The sequence below is a fragment of the Belonocnema kinseyi genome, chromosome 9 (genome assembly GCF_010883055.1).
Source record: "Belonocnema kinseyi isolate 2016_QV_RU_SX_M_011 chromosome 9, B_treatae_v1, whole genome shotgun sequence".
In the NCBI taxonomy this organism is placed as follows: domain Eukaryota; kingdom Metazoa; phylum Arthropoda; class Insecta; order Hymenoptera; family Cynipidae; genus Belonocnema; species Belonocnema kinseyi.
This window is the reverse complement of record NC_046665.1, coordinates 41,585,490-41,597,342: the sequence shown is the minus strand read 5'-3', so window position 1 is coordinate 41,597,342 and position 11,853 is coordinate 41,585,490. Positions and strand designations below refer to the sequence as shown.

Here is an 11,853-nt window from a genome sequence, read left to right as displayed (position 1 = left end):
AAGAATAAAAATAACCTTAAAATATACAAAATAAAATTCTTTCGTTTATTTCCAAAATACAATATTTGTGACATCCAATAATTAGCAGTTTGAAAAATGTGTACAATGTGAAAAGTAATGAATTCATTTAATCCACCAAAAAAAGTCATTCTATCGTAGTTTCATTCTTGAAAGTTCCGAGAGTTTGGTGTTGAAAATGAATTCACTCACGAAGCTTGCAAGACTGTCAATATCAGGTTTGAATTAAATTTTACGTACCTTGAATATCAAAAGCAGTGTAAAATATGGAAAAGTAAAAAATCTATTCAGCGTTTTGTAGTCGAAATATTATCTGACATTTCTTGCACTTCCATATTTCGTCCGCATTGACAAGAGTAACAACCAACCAAAACAAAGAAAACTCATATGACTGAATACATATTTAAATTAATATAAGTATGGCAATGCAAAAAATATTGATATTTTTTAATTTGGGTATAAATAGAATTATAAGTTATTAAAAAAAGTGAATAAAACAAAAATTTAGATAATATACGAATATGATCATTGCCAGATCAATTAAAATTAGAAGGTTTATAAACGAAAAGAAACCATTAAATAAAAATCTGATCTATTCATTAAAATCTGCATTAAGCTATTGACATCAATTTAATGAAAACGTAGATATTTTACTTACTTCGAATGTTTATGGAAGTGTTTGGGTAAGTTGTTTCATTAAATTTGTCACAAGAAGGTTTGAAATGCATGAGTGGTTCAGCAGCAATTAAAACTTCCTCGATAGCGATTATTGCTCGATATGAATCAAACTTGGTGTGGTATAATTAGAAACGCAAATAAAAGTTTGAGCCTTTAGCTCTTCATAATTAATTGCAAGTGGAGCCGTCAAGTTATTGCAAATTGGAAACCTTAATAGTGCTATAATGTGAAGTTGTAAACTTTTCGAAATGAACAATTTCAAAACAATAATTGGACAATTGAAGCAGAGAAAGGTAAACGGTGCTTATTTCACTTTTGATGAAGTTAAGTTTTCTTCAAAAATAATACTTACTCATCTTTTTACACCTATTTCAGTGACAAATTAAGGTTTTGCAACCTTTGACCGTACAATTTATTATTCACGTGTAATCATGATATTCTAAAATTTCAAAGAATCGAAACAATATTAACGAACTATAGTATTTATAATAACAGGGAAAGCTAAACGGTGCTAATAAGACCATCGCCATTTACATTAAACTATTTCATGTAAATGTAGTGCTTTCTAGTTTTTCACAAAATAGTTATTAAACTGCTTCATCTCTGATACAAAAAACAATAATTTTCTCTTTCGATTGTAAACTGTTCCCTTAGAAAGCCTTTTGTCTCTCCTACGAAATCAGGTGAGCCACCAGTTCTAGGAAGGCTGAGAACGGGGAGACTGAAAACGAGAGTTTGGTTTAATTTGAAATCTGTAAAACCTTGTAGAGCGTACAAGGTAAGCAAGGAATATGTCATAATATTTGTGAATATTTAGGGATATTTCGAAATATTTTGGAATTCACAAATATTTGAGCTTATAAAGAATATCAAGAATACCAGGAATATTTATGAATATTGAAAGAATACGCGTGCGGGAATATTTAGTAAATGTATCAAGAATATTAAAGTGATTGACGATTATATCAGGAACGTAAAAATATGTACTTCTTTGTTATCGGTTCCTATTGTGCGTGGCCATCCAGATATTTGGATTCAGAGATTGTAGTAAAGAGCTAAAAATTTTTAAAGTGGCCATGTGCCTTAAAGATACCGGATAGAAACCGATTTAAAAAGTACATTATTATTTTAATTTCTGGTTCCATTTGCCAGATAAGAACTGGGTAGAACCAGGTAGCCGGTACACTTTCAATTATTAATTTGAGCGGCTGACAATAAAAAGTGGAAATATCTCGTTGGTGAGTAAGAAGCAGCTATGGAAAAGTCCCTCAAAAAATGGATACAATTTCACGGCTGTTAAAAGTAGCAATAGAATATGGGCTGTAAAAAGTAGACAACGGTGCTTGGGCCGTAAGAAAGGGGAACAGAAAAGCTTGGCAGTGAGAAGTGGACAAACGTCACGTGTCGGTGAATCGGCTCTGTTACACGCTGCGAAGACAAGCCTTGTTTAAGCCAAAAATGCATGAGGACGAACCCGATCTCGCCCGACTCGACGATTCACTTTCAGTGGCTAACTACCTATTAGGAGTTTTTCGGTCTTCTTGTGCAATTTTTTTGTACATTTTTTTTAAATTTTATGTTGGTTTCAATAATGTACTTTCAAATTTGAGTAAGTTTAAGAGACGTTCAGGAATTTTAAACGATGAAAAAATAATTAAAACTTGTAAAGATTTTTGAAGAATTTTGTAAGGCTTGACGAAAATTAAAAAATTTAGGTTCCTTAAAATAAATTTAGAAGATGTTTAGAAATGAAAAATTTTTAAAATGTAAAAAATATACTTTAGGAACTGTAAACGAATCTCGAAAGGTTTCAAGAACATGATCAAATTTGCTTTAAATGCTTGCGAAAATTTAGAAGATTATAAGGCAATTTTTTAACATTGTAAATGATATTTACAAATTTTGAAAAAAATTCGAGTCAGTTAAAAATATTTTCAGGAATTTAAGACTAGTTAAACAGATAAGAAATATTCAGAAATTTGAAAACATTTAAGAAAATTTATTAAATATTTATTCATTTCTCACCACTTTCGTAAACATTCCTAAGTGTCTTTGAAAAGGACTGTAATTCAACCTAATGTTTTGTAATATTCTGTAAAATAAAACAATTTCTTTAAAATATCCTCGAAAATATCCTAGAATCTTTTCTGACACATCTGATATATTCAAAAATCTTTTTTTCGATTTCCTTGAAAATCTTATAATAATTATATTTATATAAATTAAAAAAACAAACTGATAATACTTATTTTCCTGTTTTTCATTTTCAGAATTTAATTTCAACTCGAAACAAAGTGTTTGAAAATTTTCAACAAATAAATATTTATTCGAAATTTTCATGTTATGTCATTATTAATATCATCATTTATTCTTTATAGTAGTGAAAAATGTTTTTAATTGGGGAATTGCAAGTAGTACTTAGGTTAAGTAGCTTCAATATTTGTATGACTACAAAAATATTAAATAATCCTTCATTGATAAAAAAGTTGTTTGATTTATTTGAAGATAACACTTCATCTTAAGACCCCCTTTTTATTTAGGGAACGTCTGTTATGTTTTCAAACATAATATAAAAAATTTGACATAACGGCGATGAGGGGAGGGACAAAAAGAAATGTTACGGTCCGCCACATTGCGTAGGGAGGGGGGGGGGGGCATCTTAGTAACTAATGAAGATATTTTTATAATATTTTTGCTTGATTCTGCCATAGGGTCAAACATGGTACAAAAAACCGATGTGAAATTTCAAACAATATTAATAATTTTATCAATTTTTCAATATATTATTTGAATATGATACACATTGACTTTTATTTTTAAAATTCTTGTAAGTTGTTGGTAATTTTTCTAGTTTTACGATAGTTTTAACCATCGTTGGCCTTAGGAAATAGATTTCACAAATAAAATTATAAAAATATCTTCATTACTTAGTAAAAGGTTATGAAAACTTGCCGTTAAAATGATACCAAATTTTTTTTTAAATGTTAACAAACGGTTGTATAGGCTTGAACCTTGTGGACCAGTTGAAGAAATAAATATTTCTTTTATCGCTTTCCAGTATATGATTTTTCCCTAAACATGAAGCAGATTAAAGAAACTTAAAAAATAAAAATAACAAATGTAAAAAATTCCATTTAGTTGTTTGTTAAAAAAGCCGATACATTTTTAAATAAAATTCCTTTCTACATGCACATACATAAAAGGCAGCGTGGCTATTGCCACCTGCTATTTAAAACATTTATACTATTCGAATAATTAATTTAATTGAGTTAAAATTTGAACAAAAACTTATTTCAACCTTAATCTGCAACGTTCTCGCTGGAGGTTTTTCATTTCTTAAAATTTGCCCGATAAACGAAACGCTTGAAGGTTGAACTTCATGTTTATTACATTGTCTACAACACAAAATTAACAGTTTCTGTGTTCATTAAAGTATTTAAGTTTTTCTTTCAAATATAATTTTCAGAAAATGTAGATACGCAGTTGATATAGTATTAATAGAATCTAAAAATTCTGAAAATGAGCTAAGTTAGCACGAGTTGAATTGAAGAAAGGACGACCTTTTTTTAATTAAAAAATGTACTTTTTCCAATTATTTAAAAAAATGAACAACCTACAAACTTTTGTAGACGGAAAAAAGATGTGCCCTGAAATTGTTCACTTGAAATAAGTTTCATGCAATTAAAATTTTTTTATTTAAAGTACATATAAAATTGGTTAAGGCATAATATAAGTGTGTGTATACAATAAGTAAATAAAAAATACAGAAAGTCGGTAAGGGAACAACTATCATGCTTCTTGTTTACGAAAAAGGGATTCCTCAATTGTCAAGTACGAGATCTGACGTCAATTAAAAAACCATAATTAATGAAAAAAAATTAACTTTTCCATTTGAGTCCAAAAGATCAAATATTTATTATTTAATAAAAATATTGTCAAATTTCTCTTCCGCGGGTGGTATGGGAAGGAGTTTTATCAAAAAATATTTCGGTTTTTCCAACAACAAAAAAACTGCATGCATTTTTTACCTTTCTTATTTATATTTTTAAAATGTTTTTAATTTGCTTTATGTTCAGGGAAAAAATCAGATCCTGGAAAAACATAAAAGAAATATCTATTTCTCTAATTGGTAGAAAAGCTTAAAGCCAAATCTGTAGTCCGTTTCTTAACATTTTTCAAAGTTTTTGGTATCATTTCGAAGGCAAAAGTCTTCATAGTCTTTTACTAACTAATGGAGATATTTCTATAATTTCATTCGTGAAATCTATTTCCTAAGGCCAAAGATAGTAAAAAACATGTAAATTTAAAAAAATTACCAACTATTTGAAAGAATATTCTTAACAAAAGTTCATGTGTATCATATTTAAATAACATTTTGGAAATTTGATAAAGTTATAAATATTGTTCATTTTTTAAATTAATGTATAAACAATAGTTTTTATTCCAAATTTCACGACTTTTTTATACCATGTTTGACCCCAGGGCAGAATAAATTTTAAAATATTCTAAAAATATGTTAATTTATTATTAAAATGCCCCACCCCCTTACCCAATGTGACAGGCCGTAATATTTCTTTTTGGCCCTCCCGTCATCGCCGTTTAGTCAAATTCTTTATATCAAGTTTAAAAACATGAAAGACGTTTCCTAAACAAAAAAGGGTTTTAAACATGAAGTATTATCTTAATTAAATAAGACCATTTTTTTAAACAAATAGAGTTTCAATATTTTTGTAGTCATACAAATATGGAAGTCACCTTGCGTAAGTACTACTGGCAATTCACTAATTTAAAACAATTTTTCTCTACCATAAAAAATAAATGATGATATTAATAATGACATAACATGAAAATTTCGAATAAATATTTATTTGTTGAAAGTTTTCAAACACTTTATTTCGAGTTGAAATTAAATTCTGAGATGAAAAACAAGAAAATAAGTATTATCAGTTTGTGTTTTTAATTTATATACTTATTATAAGATTTTCAAGGAAATTAAAAACAGATTCTTGAATATATCAGATGTGTCAGAAAAGATTCCAGGACATTTTAAAGAAATTGTTTTAAGAGGCTTTAAGGAGTTTTAAGATGAAGTGATATCTTTAAATAAATCAAACAACTTTTTTAACAATAAAGGATCATTTAATATTTTTGTAGTCATACAAATATTGAAGTTACTTAATCTAAGTACTACTTGCAATTCCCCAATGCAAAACTTTTTTCACTACCATAAACATTAAATGATGATGTTAATAATGACATAACATGAAAATTTCGAATAAATATTTATTTATTGAAAATTTTCAAACACTTTGTTTCGAGTTAAAATTAAATTCTGAAAATGAAAAACAGGAAAATAAGTATTATCAGTTTGTTTTTTTAATTTATATAAATATGATTATTATAAGATTTTCAAGGAAATTGAAAAAAAGATTCTTGAATATATCAGATGTGCAAGAAAAGATTCTAGGATATTTTCTAGTATATTTTAAAGAAATTGTTTGATTTTACAGAATATTACAAAACATTAGGTTGAATTTCAGTCCTTTTCAAGGATGCTTAGGAATGTTTACGAAATTGGTGAGAACTGAAGAAATATTTAATAAATTTTCTGAAATGTTTTCAAATTTCTGAATATTTCTTATCTGTTTAACTCGTCTTAAATTCCTGAAAATATTTTTAACTGACTCAATTTTTTTTCAAAATTTGGAAATATCATTTACTATGTTAAAAAATTGCCTGATAATCTTCTAAATTTCCGCAAGGATTTGAAGCAAATTTGATCATGCTCTTGAAACCTTTCGAGATTCTTTTACAGCTCCTAAAGTATGTTTTTCACATTTTAAAATTTTTTAATTTTTAAAAATCTTCTAAATTTATTTCAAGGAACCTAAATTTTTTAATTTTCGTCAACCCTTACAAAATTCTTCAAAAATCTTTACAAGTTTTAATTATGTTTTAATCGTTTAAAATTTCTGAACGTCTCTTAAACTTACTCAAATTTGAAAGTACATTATTGAAACCAACATAAAATTAAAAAAAAAATGTAAAAAAAAATTGCACAAGAAGACCCAAAAACTCCTAATAGCTAGTTAGCCCCTGGAAATGAATCGTCGAGTCGGACGAGATCGGGTTCGTCCTCATGCATTTTCGGCTTTAAACAAGGCTTGTCTTCGCAGCGTGTAACAGAGCCGATTCACCGACACGCGATGTTTGTCCACTTCTTACTGTCAAGTTTTTCTGTTCCCCTTTCCTACGGCCCAAGCACCGTTGTCTACTTTTTACAGCCAATATTCTATTGCTACTTTTTACAGCCGAGAAATTATATCCAGTTTTTAGGCACTTTTCTATAGCTGCTTCTTCCTCATCAATGAAACCGGGTAGCACCAGGTAACCGGTTCACAATCGTCAATTGTCATATAGAGACCGGATAGGTTCGTGGTAGAATTCTAATTTTATATGATTATTATTTTCATTTTGTTTCCATTGCCCAAATAAAATCCGGGTAGGCGAGGGTAGAATATTTAAACAACTTATTTTTTATTACCATTCGCCGGATATGGACCAAGTAGATCCAGATAGATCTCACAAAATTAAATTAAAGACCAAATAAAAACCGTATAGAACCGGGGAAGGACCGAAAGGGTATGTAACCGGTTCCTTTCCGGTATCAATTGGATTTCAATATAGGAAACGATCTTTTAAATGAAAAAAAAAGTAATTTAGTAGAAAGTTTATTTGAGATTATGTTTGGTAGATATTAATATTTTCTTTCTTTGCTAACATTTACTTACATATTAAATGAAGCATTGTTATCGCGGTTTCGAAACTCCTAAATGCTATAATAAAAATAAAATCTATTTAATAATTTCACTTGAGCACGCAAAACTATTATATTTACTATTATATTTATTGTCTAAACTTGAAAACGAGAAGTGGAATATATAATATTGTGTTATTTTATATTTGATTAAATATTCAATATTTACTCAAAAAAGTTCTGAACTTCAAATCTTGTGAATAATAAATCTCATGTAAATATTCATCCCGATTTTTGATGGCAAATATTCAATTATATCATAATCAAAGGAAGAAATACCAATGATAATGATACTGCCATGGATTCCCAGATTCACGAATAAAGGAAAATATTTATACCTGCCATACATAACCTCAACTAACCTTTCACTAAATCACGTTTTTTTCCTTTTAATGGTCATTTTTTACACGTCCGCCATCGTTTCAGCTGCTCAATATTGTGCTCTTCTACTGATTCGTGCAGTAATTTTGCATCATAAATATCATCTTTCGTGGGTTTCGCTGCATTTTTTAGCATTTTTTAGAAGAGGACAGGTGCAAACAGGTGTCAATAATGGGCTTAGTCACCACACTCTTTGCTCTTTTCTCGCCGTTTTTTTTCTAAATAGACTTAAAAATGTTCTACCTATAAAATCTCCTTTATTTACAAATTTATTTTTTTTGTTTTGTTCTTATTAACAATATTTTTCATACATTTTGACACAAAACTGTGCAAAAATAAAGAAATGACGTAAAATTCCGGCACGTGCGCACTGCCGACGTCTAAGATAAGAAGTTCTATTGAAAAACTATTCACAACCCATTTTACTGTGTTGGGATTCCTCATCACTAAATATTAGATAATTTCCCCAAGCAACGAGCGAAGTTTCATCAGAAAAAATCTGCTGTAACAGAAATAAAATAACTGGTTTCACAAGATTAGAATGCTTTGATTAGAATGTTTTTTCCACCTACTATCGCTTGGCATCGTTAGGATATAACCTTCTCAGGAACTACGTACCTGGTCGTAAAAACTATTTAAGTTAAAGGTTGAGTTATTACAAATGCAAATTAGTTTAGATTATAAAGGTCAAATTTGTAAAATGCGAAGGTACTTTATTCAGTGGCATGCCAATTCTGGTGGATTAGGACCTTTCATGCAAATTTTTTAAAACGAAGGATCTCCTTCGTTTCTTAGTCCTTGACCGTATCCGAAGGAGCGTTTCCAGGATTTATTCCAGCAGATACGAATGCACTTCGAATCAATCGATGAGACAACATGAAGCTTATATTTTACCCTGTTAGAATTTCGCAATGGATATTCACGCAATGATCCTTAATAATGCAACCACTCAATTTCATATTTTACTATTACGCACTCACTTTAAATTCTATTCTTTTATTTTATTTTCTTAAATTATTGTAAATGAATACTCTTTCATTTAATCTCAGTTTTTTATTTCAAAATAAATACTGCGCGAAATAAATCTAAAGCCTTAATAAAACGACTTATCAAAACACCATTTTTGAACAGAAATAACAGTATCTACGGAACCTTTCGTTAGTCATCGGGCGGATCAGGTCAGGAAGTTAGCCTAACGATAGGTCGACTCGTCTAATGGCCAGAGGCCTTTTCGGATATTAGACTAACAGTATTTAAATGAAAAGAATTTTAAAGGAAAGGTACATTTGTATTTTAAATTGCGTGAACTGTTAATTACCTTATTTTATTTCATTATTCTGTTTGAGATATGTAAAACTTTTAATACTGCACGCACGGAATAAGTTTGATATAGTTTATGGAACTAATTCAAGAATAGCGGATATAAGCGATAACTGAACAGAGTTTTATATCATTTCCGAAACATTGCAGATAAAATATAGGATTACCATTTTCTAAGTATTAATTTGCCAACGCAAATTTTTGTTATATACGAACATATTGACTTTCGAATTTTCGCAACAAATTCACCGTCACTGCATGAAATATCGACGGGATATCCCATTTATCTCCCAGGATATCGTGTACATATCCCAGGAGATCCTAGGGATATCGCAAATAATATAATACACAGCGGAAATCTCGATATCGCTGGAATGTCCCAAGGATATTTCAGAATAACCTCAGGATATCCCATTAATGTCCCAATTTTATATGCCGAGGATGTTCCCAAGATATCGCAATTCCATCATTTATAGTATATTACTGGAAATTCAGATTCATCTACTGCCAATTATATTCATATTCAATCGTATCAATAAAATAACAAATAATTTAACAATATTAGGTATTTTCCGGAGATTTGATACAAAGTGCAACATTATAAAATGCAATAATGGTAAAGCCCATCTAAAGTTAATTTCAGATAAATTCCATCATGGCTGTCAGTGTGCGAAAACTGTCACGAAGAAGTGGCACTTTAACAAAAGTCAACGATTTTTCGAATATTCGTACCGAATAAAAATCTATTCTCATTTATATTATATAAACCAACGCGGCACATATTAGTTTGATTGCTTTCTATCATAAAAATTGATTCTGCCGTTGAAAAGTGCGATCTCTAAACTGCGCCATTTAGAGGTAACAGAATATCAGCAAACTTAAAAATGTTTAGAAAGTGACTTGTTTTTTATTGTAAGTAGACTGTTGATGACTATAAAAATTATTCGCAGTAATAATATTTATATAATTATACTGATGTTTTCAGATATTCTACATATTTTAATCAATATGCATTTCAGAAATATTGGATTCCATTGCCAAAAATGTGTCTATCCCGCAAAAAAAATTGGGTGGATATCGTACAGGGCAGAAATCTTGATATCCTTGGAATATGCCACGGATATCCCGGGAGATTTTTGGGACATTTTTCAAGATATCCGATATCCTATCGAGATATTCTATGGATATGCCAAGGATACCATTTTTTTCGGAGGGTATTTTCTATAAACGTTATTCATTTTTTTTTCATATTGTTTACCAATTATTTTTAAACTTAGAAGTACGTGTAAACGAAAAATTTTACTTTTAATCCGAATTTTGAAACATAAAAGTGGTTTGATAAAAAAACCTATTTCCTTCCTATATCCCATATGAAATAGTTTGAAGCTCTTATTGTGCAAAAAATAATTAATAAAACACACTATTAAGAATAACATTTAATTTTGTACAATTTTATAACATTCGACCTTTACACTTGCATACAATTCCCAATTAATCAGAAGTATCAACCAGGATTATCGCATGATGCAGGACATTAAACAAAATGTATCGTAGAATCTTTTAAGATTATTGAAAGAGATTGAATTCATAAACATTTTAATACATACAAAATAAATACTTAAACTTTGGGCTACGATGACGAAGCGCTACTGCGTGTGGTACCAGCGTGTGGTACAAATCAACTTTCTTGAAAACGGCGAAAAAGCGCAAATAACTTCTTTGGAAAATTAATTCAATACAAAAATTATGAACCGAAACTAAAAAAAAGGCTATCACAATTTATTTAATAATATATATGTGTTCGGTTTTGATTCTTCTAGAATCAAACCGAAGGGCCTATGACAAAGCCACTGAACGCGTCCTCGGGTTGCGGATAGAGGGTCCCTGTACCAAGGGTTTCTGCTGAATATGGTTACAAAAATAAATAGGCAGTCGCGGACAATTGTCAAGGAGTGGTCCCGAAGGAATTAACCCCCAAGCGGAGGTGTGAAAACCGTGCCGAAAGCTGAATGGCACCTGGGTGAGATGTCTAGAACGGTGACTCTGGGATACCGGGCGACCTCTCAGAGTAAGCAGCCTTATCCTTGCATGCGGGGCTCTACAAGGATGGACGAACCCCTTTATCTAGCTTCTCGTGGAAACAACAATGACAACACCAAACATAGTTGTAGTAAGTGCGATTCAAAACAACAGAACGCGCAGGCTCCCGACAATGGGTCGGCCAACAATGCCGACCAGTCTAGAGCTGGGGGAGCCAATGAAAATGGATTCAATGCGATGGATCGGCGGGATTTCGTGACCTTTGGGTGGACGGAGCAACTGAATCACGACTTGCTAGACTGCTACGATGCGAATGTGGCCCGTGAACGGGGTTACATGGCACGGCTGCATGCTCTGTGGTGCGAGAAACTCCCGGAGCTATCGCACTTTTTGCAGCAACGTCTGCGAAACCATGCTGAACTACTCCTTAAAAGGGGCTACGTAAGCGGAACGCCTACTCCACCACAGCTAGAAGAAGCCGGCAACAAAGAAAGAGGGGCGAGACTAAGACCAACCGCGGGCAGGCATCCAATAGATGAAGAGCGATGCTTTACGACCCGGAGAAACATCAACACCAAGGTTTCTCTCAAGCCTAAAGA

The 11,853-nt window shown here is 30.8% G+C and overlaps 2 protein-coding genes across 3 annotated transcripts in view; one reads left to right on the top strand and one right to left on the bottom strand.

The window, feature by feature from the left end:
• The window catches only part of LOC117180379, a 4,358-nt gene extending 3,476 nt beyond the window's left edge, over positions 1-882 (bottom strand). For both annotated transcript variants that reach the window (XM_033372856.1, XM_033372855.1), the window contains exons 1-2: positions 677-882; positions 259-409 (exon numbers count right to left, since the gene is read on the bottom strand). The gene's annotated coding sequence lies outside the window, so the exon portion shown is untranslated. The remainder of the gene's footprint in view (positions 1-258; positions 410-676) is intronic.
• The window catches only part of LOC117180503 (repressed by EFG1 protein 1-like), a 165,810-nt gene that overhangs the window by 38,332 nt on the left and 115,625 nt on the right, over positions 1-11,853 (top strand). The gene's annotated exons all lie outside the window — the stretch shown is intronic.